Source organism: Agelaius phoeniceus, chromosome 10 (assembly GCF_051311805.1).
Source record: "Agelaius phoeniceus isolate bAgePho1 chromosome 10, bAgePho1.hap1, whole genome shotgun sequence".
In the NCBI taxonomy this organism is placed as follows: domain Eukaryota; kingdom Metazoa; phylum Chordata; class Aves; order Passeriformes; family Icteridae; genus Agelaius; species Agelaius phoeniceus.
In genome coordinates, this window is record NC_135274.1 from 19,480,540 (window position 1) to 19,493,449 (window position 12,910).

The 12,910-nt window shown below is 41.8% G+C and overlaps 2 long non-coding RNA genes across 9 annotated transcripts in view; one reads left to right on the forward strand and one right to left on the reverse strand.

Annotated features, from left to right (window-relative positions):
* The window catches only part of LOC129124146 (uncharacterized), a 130,192-nt gene that overhangs the window by 40,940 nt on the left and 76,342 nt on the right, over nt 1–12,910 (reverse strand). The window lies entirely within an intron of this gene.
* LOC143694893 (uncharacterized) overlaps nt 1–12,910 on the forward strand; it is a 34,028-nt gene that overhangs the window by 2,325 nt on the left and 18,793 nt on the right. The window contains exon 2 of the long non-coding RNA XR_013183674.1: nt 11,862–11,910. This is a non-coding gene — a long non-coding RNA (uncharacterized LOC143694893). The remainder of the gene's footprint in view (nt 1–11,861; nt 11,911–12,910) is intronic.

Consider the following 12,910-nt stretch of genomic DNA (forward strand, 5'->3'; position numbering starts at 1 on the left):
TACCCCCTTGAAGGCCACTCAAAGTAGCACATGGGGAACTTTCCTGCTGGCTCTGTTGGGTCCCTTTATTATCTCGCCTGCCTCTTTCACTCCTTGAGTCGAAGGCTGTTGGATGGGTGCTAGCAATGAAGATTATTGTCTTGAGGACCAGCTTGTTTTCTCAAGGCTCTGCTTGTTACATTGCTAATTATGGGTCTATGGGATCCTTTTCTGATATTTGACTAAGTGGCATGGATTACTGTGTAATCATTTCCCACTGGGGAGGGGGATCTTTATTATTATTATTATTATATACCTCTGGACAACTTTTCAGTTGCTTTTATTTAGGTAATTGCTCTTCCCTGTAATCCAGGAATTCTTATTTTTTTAATCATATTATGGATTTCACCAAACACTATTTAACATGTTAATTACTGGTAAATACACACTTCTTTTTCCTTTCTGTTCAGAGTGAATACAGATCCTATGAATGTGCTGTTTGTCATCTGTACCCCTTATGTGTTATCTCTGTCTAATAGGACACTGTTGTTTAAAGAATGAAAAGACTGAACATGGACATTTGGCTCCAAACTTTTGTTTTAGATTAGGGCTTAATGAGTTTATGCTTTTTTTTTCTGTTTTATTTTTCAAGCCAAAATATAAAGGAATAAAAATCAGTTTGATGACATAATTATTTTTAATAACCTGAACAGATTTTGCAGTGCTGAGACACCATACAAAAGCCTGGAAAATGGGATCCTTTATTTACTTGCAGAAAGCTTGATCCAGCTGCCATGAAGTCAAGGCAAATTTTCCACTGAGTCAGAGAAACTCAAATCAGTGTGGAAGACCAGACAAGTTTCTTCCAGAGTGTCCTGGTAACACACCAGGGTCCAAACGGACAAGAGTGGTTCAGACAGAGGGGAGTGGAGTGGGGAGGAGATTCCAGCATTATTCAATTACTAGAAATATTTTCAGTTCGCCTTAAAATAGCTTATTTTCCTGGCTTATGCCAACTGTGATTTTTTTCAAGTAACTGAGATCTTTCTTTTATGCTGCAGTCCCACATTTTGATAAATAAAACTACTGCTAAACTGACCATTGTAAAAATAAAAAAAAAATTTAAAAGGTTGAAAGTCTCAAAAGCTCCAATAACCCCACTGCAAGAGTGCTGCTGGGAAAATGGTGTTGGGGTACAGTGACTTTAAGGAACCTCAAGTCAGATTGACATGGAACTGGAAAGGTAAAAGAAATACCTTATTTTGGGTACTGGATTAGTGAATTCAGACTGAGATGTAAATGAGAACAGTCTAAGGCTGATTTATTCTGTGCCATTCTAAGATGTCAAAGAATCTTTCTGGCAATGAGGAACACCCCAAAGCACTGGTGCCCTCTGGGGACAGCTCTTCTCATGGGCCACGGCTCATATGTCAGGATGTTGAGTTTCACACCTTTTTATGGCTTTTTTTCAATCACTCCAAAACTGGTGTGGCAAAAACTTTCAGCTGAGCTATGCAGGCCAGCTAAGTGTTGTCAGAATCCAATGCACTATGACAATAATCCAGCCAAAAGACATTGTGCTGGTGCAAACCCTCCTTATTTATTACATTCTTTTATAAACAGATACTTGCCTAAAAAAAGCATAACAACTCTGAACTCTGCAGCTTCTGATTTGTTTGCCTACAAAGTTGCATGGCTTAAGACCCATTTGTTTTTAAAAATGGCTTGGTAGCCTCTTCTCATATTTCAGCCCAAAGAGCTGCTGGACTTGGAGCAAAGTAAACACAGTCCAATACTATTTCTCAGCAGTCAGTCCAAAAGTGCTTTTCCCTGGGGGGGCCAACAGGGATGTCCACAAGCTTTCAAAATAAACATAATTCAAGGTGACACTGGCACACCAGGACTTGCATTAAGGATATGTCAGAAGAAGTAAATTGCAGGCTGGCAGAACGGGAGAGAGCCAGTCAAGTGATATTGTGAAAAAAAACCCCAGTGTTGGTTCCTATAAAACTTTCAAGCAGTTCAATTGGTTCAGTGTAAATGCTGTTGGCTGTAAAACTATTCTGGATTTAATCTATAGTGTCAAAAGATTTTGCATTCTTTGCCATTAGAAATGTGAACTTCTTAGAGACACTCCTGAAGATGAGATTTATTAGGCTAAAAAATGACAACTCCTGGCTATTTCCTGGAGAAACGTATTATTCCATCTCAACTAAAATTAAAACAGGTCAAGTAAACAACTCTGAAAGCTGGAAAACTCAATTTCTTGCCCATCCAATTATGCCTAGCTAGACCAGCCTGTACAATTTTCCATTATGACTGTTATGAACTGTGTGTGGTCCCTTGACTGTACCATACGAGCTGGAGCGCTGGAGCACAATAAGGCATGTTAGAGGCTGTCAGCGTGTTTTAGGATCTCCTAATACTTGTTCACTGTAATCACACTGCTGTGTACAATATAGCATTTGAGATGACCCTTTGAACAAAATTTCTTATTTACATCTACAGACTTTGGAAAAGTTTAGATTGAGACATAAAAAATGTTAATTTTTTTTCCCATTAGATGCAATCAAAACTTTGGGTGCTAATATAGGAGCTTTCTTCTTAGTCCTTCATTGTGGCCTTAACTGTGCTTTCAGGCTTCCCTTTTCATCCATGTTTACTTATGCATGGATTTTTTTTTTTAAATACTGACCTGCTTTGCCCCATGATTACCTATCCTGCATTCTGGTTGCTTTGCTGTAATTTGTTTGTTTACTCTTTCAGCGTTGCTTGAGTAGAACATTGCAAAATCTTTTTAAGCTCCAAATAACCTCCAGCTCTTAAAGAATCCATTTTTATTTAAATCAAAGCAATAAAATCCAACCAGCTTTTCATTCTCTTGCTCCTCTCAATGCACACATACTTTCCAGCAGTTTCAGAACTATAGAGCCATCCTAAAGAAAGCAGCTCGTATTTTCATCTCAGCATTTACCATTTTTTTAATAGTGCAAATGGGCTGCAAGAACAATCCTTCCACAGCAAATTGGGAAGTTACAGCACTGGCTTGGGAAACCAGTGACAGGGAGCAGCAGCACAAGCAGGATTTTCAGAAGGTGAGAATTCCCTCATCACATGCAAAGGTATGGAAGATTTTTCAGAAAGGCCAGCAATGAAGGAAAAAAAGTCTTGTTTGCCACGGTCACAACTTGGTGCCAAGGGTCTGAGGGGCAGTATGCTCAGACTGGGGCAGGGTGGGATGTAAAAACTGCTGGGAGATGTCTGCAGTAGTGGGAAGGGTGCAGAGATCCTTGGGCAAGCATGTCCTGTCTCATTTTGGGACACCACTGCATAGAAGGTCAGGGCTTAATGTGGAGAGGCTGGACTCAGCCAAAGTGGCATGAGGCCTGCAAAGCAGGAATGGCATCCATAATCACATTAATTACAGCCATTGAGGTATCATGCAGGAATAAGAAAGGCTCAGTAGTCCAATGTGTACACCTCTGTGTTGCTATCAGCCCTTTCCCTGCAGGTTAACAGCAGTATAGGTGTGTGTCTGTGGGGACTGTATGAGGGAGGAGCTGCTCCCTTCTCCCCTCCTTTAACTCCTTGCAGTGCCAGGATAAGTTACCCAAAGAGGTCTCCTCACATGCCACTTCTGCTGCAAGTGTCTCCTCCATAGCTGATCCCTTGTCCCCATATCATTTTCTCATTAAGTACCAAATGGCCAACCCAGCTCCTGGCCAACTCTGATCCTTGTGATTATTTCAATCAAAAATACTTTTGGGCTTTGCCTCTCCCTTGGGAGGATAAATCTTCAAAAATGGTCCCACCAAACAACTCAAAGGGGTGGGCAATAACTCACTCACCAGGGTGCTGACTGGACCCTCAGCCTGCTGTTGTGGGGAGAGCTCTGGTGTCCTCAACCTGCCTATATCTCTCTGCTGTCTCTGGCATTGCTGTAGCATCAGGGAAACTGATGCTTGCACAAGTCCTGCTCCATGCCCAGAGCTCTGGGATTCTGTAATAATGCTACAAGATGTAACATAAATAAGTGCAGTACGTGGGCAGGCAGACACCACCCAGTGATTTGCATGTGCAAATACCTGCACAAAATTTAAAGGCTGCTTGTGAAACTAAGGCTGTAAGTATTGCTGAGGCTTCAAAGCAGTAAAAACCACCATTAAAGCAGTCCATTAAAACACAATTACACACAACACTAACACACCTAACTGCTGTGGATCCAATACAGCCATTTCCAAACTGGTCTGAAAGATTTCATATGACAGGTTTCACATTTTGTGCAATTGTTCTCCACTGGTTTTATCTTTGTATGAACAGAGCAGCACTGGAAAAACCCAGGTAAAACTGGGGCCCCATCCTGGTAGTCAACATAAAAAGTCATAGGAATAAATATCTTATTTTCATAGGAAGAGATATCTTAATTTCAGCAAATTTAAATAGACACATTGAGGCAAAAAAGTGGGAAAGGAAACAAAACTGGGTTAAGGGACTTGCCAGAGGTTATAAATTAGGTCAATACCCAGGGCTTCAGAGCACTGGTCCAGTGACACATCCACTGCACAGCCCTGCCTCACGCTGACCCAAACACTGAGTCTGGTTTCCTCCCGTCTGCACAACACTTACGACACCTACTAATTTTCTACTCTCACCAGCAATGAGGACAAAAGGCAGATGACTGGATTTTGTTCCTCTGTGACTGCCAGCTTTTCACAGCCCTTCCACAAGCTTGAATAACACGTGTTGCATCTGGAGGGCTGAGGGCCATATTTTAAAGTCCTCACCACCCAGCAGCTCCTCCAGGAACACTAACGGGAAGCAACCACCAGCCAGATGCTCAAAATAGCTCAGCACCAACTTGCTGAGATCTTTGGCCATTTACACTGGAGTCTGAGAGAGAACAGAAAGATTTTGAAAGTCTGCACAATGTAGCCTTCTGGGTATTTTTAGTATAAATGTTCTTCAAGATCCAGTACTTGTAAGCCAAATATTTAAGGAGCCTTGGTAGTTGAGCTGTGGGCTATCTGGTTATAAAGCTCACCTATCTATGGGAAAATGAACTATTTTGCTGTACAAACAGAAGTGCACAAATTCTGTGCCATGATAAAAGGGCTTTTCAAAAAATTGCAAATAGTAACACTTTTCAGAGACAAGTAAAAGGCCTACTCCATTCCCCCACATTTTTGCAATGGGAACCTGTCCTCATGAGAATCACAGAAATTATTAGGTGGGAAAAATATCTTTAAGATAATTAAGTCCAACCATTATCCAGCACTGCTGAGTCCTCTGCTAAACTACATCCCTAAGTGCCTTCTCTACACTTCTTCTAAATACCTCCAGAGATGGGGACTCCACCATTTCCCTGGGTAGTACTTGACAGCCCTTTCAGTGAAGAAAAATTTCCTAGATTATATCTAATCTAGACCCTCTCTGGTGCAACTTGAAGCCATTTCTTCTTGTCTTATCCCTTGTTCCTTGGAGAAGAGGCTAATGCTTACCTGGCTACAACCTCCATTCAGGGAGTTGTAGAGAGTGATAAAGTCCCCTCTGAGCCTCCTTTTCTCCAGGCTAAACACCACCAGCTCCCTCAGCTGCTCCTCACAGGACTTGTGCTCCAGACCCTTCCCCCTTCTGTTGCCCTTCTCCTGACTTGCTCCAGCCTCTAAATGTTTTTTGTAGTGAGGTGTCCAGGACTGGACACAGATCTTGTGACGTGTGGCCTCTCCAGTCCCAAGTCCAGGGGACAGTCACTACCCTGGTCCTGCTGGCCAGACTATTGATGGTACAAACCAGGTGCCATGGGCTTTCTTGGCCACCTGGGCACACACTGGCTGGTCCTTACCCATACACACCAACCCTATCATCATCATCATCAAGCGGTAGACAGTCAAACCACTCCCTAACACACAGGACTACCCATGACCTCTCCTTCCTCGCCTGACCCTTCCGAAGAGTTTACAGCCATCTCACTCCAGTTGTGTGAGTCATCCCACCATGCTCCATGATGGCAAGGATGTCACAGTTTTCCTGCTGCACCGCGGCTTCCAGCTCCTCCTGTTTGTCACTCAAGCTCCCTGCCCTGGTGTCCCTCAAACATCTGTGTGCCTCCCCCAGGCTCATCTGCTGGGACCCTGGGGCCCTACACCCATCTCATGCATCAAACAGGAGGGTGGCTCCCAGTGTTAGCAGTGCCCACACTCACCTCCCCCTAGCCAAAGCTAAACTCCAGCTTTTAAGTGCTTTTATTCATTTTTATAAGCCCAGAGCAACGTGTTCACCAGAGTTCACCACAGCTCTGTTTCTCCCCAGCCCCCCATTTAATTTTAAGAGGGGGCCAGCCCCAATATTTGAAACTCCTGCTCCATTTCTTTTCATTCTCTTTTTCTTCCTTCCTTCCTTCCCCCTCGCCCCCTCCCTCCATCTCCTGCTCCGTCCCCTTCAGAAGCCCCCAGGATGACACTGCTCATTGATGCTTCTCCTTCATTAGCATTTCAGCAACTTGGCTCAGTAGTTTCAGAGACAATCCGTCATGAGAAAACTGAAGAATGTGCCCCATTTGCATGATTCTGTGCCAGAATGCAACTTTTTCTCAGCTGTTCATTGTGTAATTTCCCCTTGAGCCTTCAACTTTCCCATGAAGTCCCAGAAATCATATTATAGAATTCCAGACCAGCTGCAATGCTCCAAAGATTAGTTTTATGGACATTTTAACCAATCTCACAGCTCTACAAAGAGCATCACATACATAAGAAACACGGGTTTACTTTCTGTTGTCAGGAAAGGCAATGTGCCTACTTGAATAAAGTTCTTTGAAACTACAAGAAGGAATTTATGCCCCATGATGAGAATGATCCAATAACTGTTGTGAATCCTTAGGCATATTTTTAACTTTCCCTTGTAGTGCCTTAATTATTTTATTCCTCTTACAATTAAATGTTTGTAATCCATTTTGAGAGTCTTTCTGAAATGAATGGATATGCAAACAACTTGATTGAAATGCTTGGTGCATATGACTAAAAGTTACTGGCTCTCACACATCAGCAGAACAAATCAAGCTTTTCGTTTGTTGGTTTCAGAAATCAAAAAATGGTTTATAAAAAAAGGCAGATAAAACCTGCTTCTAATTACTTTCTAGAGGGCATCTGAGTTTGTAGAAATAGAGGAGTTTATTATATTAAAAGTAAGCAAGGAACTGAAAATTGGTGTGAAGCAATCAAACTACTTTGTCAATTAAAATGTATCCCATTAGGAAAATTAGGCACCTGTTCCACAAAAGTTAGACAATGGGGCATGGGAGGAGAACACTGCCTTTTAACAATCTGGTTGCTAATTAAATTCTTTACTTTTTCCTATGTATGCCAATAACTATCACTTTTCCCATGTCTTTTTTAACCTACCGAAACAGAACTCATTTTTAATTATTCTGCCTCTTAAAACCACCAAATCTCTTCAATGCTTTCAGAGCCCGAGCACATAAAATGCAAACATTTAGATAAATTTTTTAAATACAGTCTGGATACTTTTTAATAGAGATTTTTGTTTCCTCCCCCCCCCTCCCCCTGCCAGTAGGGTTGGCTGTGTAAAAACCATCCTTGCTGACTCAGGCTAATCTATGAAACAAACACAGGGACACATTCACACTATGTGAGTGCATACTTATATATATATCTTTGTATTTGTATATATATATATGTATGGTGCAAAAATCCTATGGAATTAAAGCTTGCCAAGATTAGGACTTCATAAACAGATAAATTAGGGTTCTTCCAATGTGAAAGGTAGGTGGTTTTTTTTTTGGTGAGAAGCTCACACGGTGATTAGGGTGAGGTTGTGGAAGATTTCATTAATTATAGGTGACTGGTTTTCCTCTCAGAGGACAGCTCAGGTCCCCCAGCTCCCCCTTGGCAGCTCATCTTAAATTGTTGTCTAACCTTTCCCTTAATTCAGCTCATCTTGAGCTGATGGGAACTGCTTTCATTCCACCTCTTGTGGAGGTAATGAAACAATCTTCTTATTCACTTGGTTCCTCTGAGCCGGTGACACACAACAAAAAACCCAGGGCCCTGATTAATGGCCGCTAATTAGCAATGTTAATGACCAGGTGTCCAAGAGCATGGCCAGCTTCTCTCAGCATGGAGTGATCCCTCAATGAGGGCCCTGCAAATCCAGCCCCAGTGACCCTTCCCCTCAGCTGCCAGTAATGAAGCTGAGCTCTCTCATTACACCCAGGAGAGGCTCAGGGGGAGGCCCAGGCCTTGAGAGCCAAACTCTTTCCTTCAGCTCTAGTGGGCCTTCCATTAATTAAGGTCAGCATTTTTGCTCTCCATCCCCCCCAGCCTCAGCCTTTTCCCCCTTAAAAAAAAAAACCAAAACCAACAAAACAACACCAAAAATCCCCCAACCCTCAAAGGTAAAAGATTTGGATGAAGGAAGGCTTAGTTTTCTCAGCTTTCTCTGCTTTCCCAGTGATAAAGGTGCTGTTTCCCAGAGTGTTTGAGCTGCTTGTAGCCCCTTTTTCCCCCTCATCTTTTGAGCCCTCTGGATCCAGCTATAACCTGAGGGAAATCTCCACTGGCTGCAGCTGCTCTCTACCAAACCTTCCACCTCCCAGAGAAAAAGTAGTTGTAAGAGCACGGAGGTGGAGCGAAGCTAGTGCTGGCAAAGGAAAAAAGTTGTGCATATCAGCTAAAAACCCAAATGTGCATCTCCACAGGTCACACTGGCCACACAGAAAATGAATTCACGTATTATTTCTCATCAACATTTTTCTCATATTTACTGCTCTTGAGTTTAGACACATAAAAAGTGACCTTCAATATAAACATCAAGTAAAATGTGCCACTTTGGCTGCAGTTTGTAACTCCCTTCCTGCAGCAGCAGTGGAGGTGCTGTCTGCTCTCTGCTGTGGGCTTGGGGGAGCAGGAAGGGGAGATCTCCCTGTCCAGCTGTGGTGCAGGCACAGCTGCCAGCTGCTGCTGAGCCTCTGATCATCCTGACACAGCTCCTGTCTCCTAGGACAGGCTGGGGGATGGCAAGAGTTTGTAAGTTCTAGAAATCAGTCTTGGTTTTGGTGGGGGGCAGCCTTTAAAGTATGGGGGATGTTATATCAGCATGCATGTGGCACATGGCTACAAAAAGGAGCCAAATGTTTAAAGGAATAGAGAACTGTTTCATTTTTGCTTTGTGACTTAGCAAATGTAGTGATTTAGGAGCGAGAAAATACTTTTAGTGCACCTACATGCAGCCTGTGTGGTAAGGCTGAGTGCTTCTGAAGTTTCCAGAAACTTCAGAAGTCAGCTTTATTAGCTTTGACAATGCAAATGTTTTCTTTTAACTGGAAGAATATTACTACAAGCCTCTAATTTTTTTTCTAGTTGTGCCCTGTGAAATGAAGACACAAAATTAACATGCGTTGAAAGAGAGTAGTTAAGGGAGCTGATGGGGTGATAGGAAGCCTTTTACTCTAGGTCACATCTTGAGCTGGAAGTGACAGAAAGTTAATACTGCAAGAATGCCATTTGGTGGCTGTTCTAAGATAAGGGGGAGCCAAGCTCAAACTTTAATGTGTTAATGCCTTCACAAATGCATTAGCAGAAGTTGGGGAGGTAGCTGGACACCATACTGCACCAATTGTTTTCCTATAAATCCTTAAAGGGGTGATTTCCATCTGTGTAATACTGTCTCCTTCCAAGTGACAATTATTCCCTGCTCTCTTGACCGTCTGGGCATTACAGCAGTGACTAACACGGCAAATTAATATCAGGATGATAATAAATTTGGATTTTCCCAGTAAAATTAAATGAGGTACAGAAAAAAAAGGTGCTGCCTTTTGATGTGTCTGGATGCTCGGGCACAGGATGTGCCACTGCCCTGACAAGGCTGCACAGTCCAGCTACTGGACTTCTCTGCAAAAATAAATTACTAAACTTTTCATTCCTGCATCTTGAGACAATTTTACTGGCACCCAAGTTGACTAGAGAAAAATCTTGCAAGATGTACTGGTTCATTCCCTGTCGATTAGTTGCTCTCCATGGATCCTTGGACTTTCTAAGTGGATGCAGCCTTGAAATTGTGCTGCTTTCACCTTGCACACAGCAGGTTATTCAGTAAGGACCTGCTCCGGCTCTGGCTTGCTTCACCTGAAACTGTAATCCTACAGTAGGTCAGCTGTCTTTTAAAAGGTGTTTTTGAACCTGACATGGATTTTGAATGAAGGTTTACATCTATTCCCTATCTAGAAGTGAGCATTGACTGTCATTACAGATATGAAAGGTTCAGTTCCCAGCTCTCCCAGAGAACTCCTCAGAGATTTTGGGGCAGTTACTTATGGCCAATGAGGGCTGCTAATGAAAAGATGATGTAGTGATGGTGAGTGCATCAAAAATAAAAATGAATTAAAAAAGCTGATTGAAAATAAAACCCACCCAAAACCCCAAACCAAACCAGAAGAAAAATTAGCTTGACCCTTGCCTCCCTGTGAGCAGTCATAACACGTTGCCTTTATTTTCTGCCATCAAGACAGACTGAAGCAAGGACTGACCCTTCATGTGCATTTCTGTGGCATCAAAATCCTATGGGAAACCAGTGGCAATTGAGGGCTTTAGCTACATGACATAAAGAATAACTGGGTTTTCAAAATATCACTCACTCCTTGTAACATCATTTCTAGCACCGTGCTGTTCGCACAGCCATGAAAAGCAAAGCAACTCCTGCAAACTGTAAGAGCTTTTGTAACTCCATCCTACACATCTAATTGATCAGCTGTGCCAAAAAGAACAAAAGTCTTTCTATAGCTATAGTTATTCTATTACAGGTTATGCAGATAAGGTTACAACTAGAGCCAGACACATTTTTTTCCAGATAAACCTTTTCCACTGACAAATACACATGATCACAAACTTTTCATGAATGGGTATTGAGTTCATCTCTTTTCTAGCTGAGTCTGAAAATGTTTTCAATCTAAATATACTTGCAGTTAATTAGAAATGTCTAGAAAGTTTCAAACTGTGAAATATGAAATATTTTTTTCAGTTTTAATGAATCAAAATTTTGCCAAAAATTTCCCTTCATGCCTTCACCTCTGTTATTGCACACACACAGCTGTTATTGAAGAACCAGTTACCTGAACAGCTTCACTGGCCTCCCTTCTGCCTCATAGAAGCTTTTCCTTTCAGGCAGTGGCTGTAATGCCTTTTAAATGTATCATCAAAAGAATTTCCTTCTCTAAGTTAGGGCATTGCTGAAGCAATTGCTTAAATAAAACAACCAGGACCCTGACTGCTCATTATATACTGGGAGTTCATTTATGGAGTAGGGATCCAAAGCAAAGTTTTGCCTAGTTCCAAACTTTCAGAGCATTTGGACACAGCTCCACAAGAAAGGAAGAGATGAGAAACACATGGAAGCAATGACCATCATGTGGGCCCAGTCCCAGTCACTGATCCCAAGGAAGTTCTGACACTGACTTCTGGAACAACAAGCTGGAGTCTTTGGAAGATGAGACCTGCATGGAGTTGTGAAATCAGCTGACAGACAAGATGCTCATTCTCCTTAATCCCATACTGTCCCTGTTATGCCCAGCACTCTGTTTAGGAAACTCTTCAGTAACAGCAAAAATAAGTCTACAAAACTACTGAAATCTTCTTGCCACTGGCAATACTTTGCTTTTATACCAGCTTGGTTTATGCCTGCTATAAAGTCCCAAGAAGGATAAATCTGAGGACCTCACAGCAAGCATAGAGTTTGGGATAAATGTTTTGATTGCTGAGTTACATTCTTGGGTTATTTGACAATTTGCTTTACAACTACAGTTTGTCATGATCTTATGGATGATTTTCCATTTGCTTTTTCTAATCACTTTCTATTACAATCTTTTGCCTCAGTTTTCCCTGTTGAAAAATGGACATGGCCCTACCTTTTCAACAAGACAAGGTAAAAATTCATTTGGTAATGTTTGTGAAGCAATTTGCAATGATTGGTTTGTAGCTGAGCTAAATACAATGTACTATTAATAAAGTAATTAAGGAAAAATAAATAAGGAAGGAATTATGTGGATTCCTATAAAAGGCAGCTGGTAACAAGGGAAGAATTTTGCCCATTACTGGAGCACATAGCTCCATAGGCAAATTAAAACAAGGGCTCTGTCCTCAGAGTTTTGGGCAATCCAGGCTACATAATTGATTTGAGAAGAGCTACTCCAGGCTACTGTGTAATTACAGAAGTATTCACTCTTCTGGCTCCCACTCTCCTTGTCATGTTCTACCTCATTGCCCTTTATGCTAAAGCCTTTGTTGATGAGGGAACGGAAGCAGTAAGGACAAATAAAGCAATTAGCAGGTAGGGGGAATGCTACCACTGCTTAAGGATAACACACAGCCTGTATTGGGACATTTATTAAGTAGAAGTCTAGAGCCTGGAGGTCAGAAGGAAAATATAGGTAATCCAGAAAAACAGAGAAAATTTTTTTAAAAACATTTTTCTTATATATGTAGTATTCAAGAAATCTTGGCAGGAATAAAACATTTTCAAATAGTCTATATAAAAAACATGATGATTTTACTTAACATATTTTTAGTGAGATTAGCTTCCAGCTTTCTAATTTTATTTTTTTTTAAACTAGAATCTCATCACAAGAGTGCTCTTCTCTCCTGTTCCAAGTATGCATTGGCAGTAAGCAAACAACAATTTTTTGAAGGGCTAAAATCTCATGTAAAATTGCTGCAGAGCCAGCCAGGAGAGGGAGCCAAGACCTTGAACAAACCTTTCTTCCTGGCTCTCTGACACCCTGGGAAGGAAGCTGAGCCATTTTGGCCGGGGCTGCTGTGTTCTCTCAGGGCTTATGTGAATGCATTGCATGAGGAAGGGACAAAAGTGACTGGGAAACAAAATTACATATGGAATCCCCAGGCATCAAATGTTGGATGACTCATGG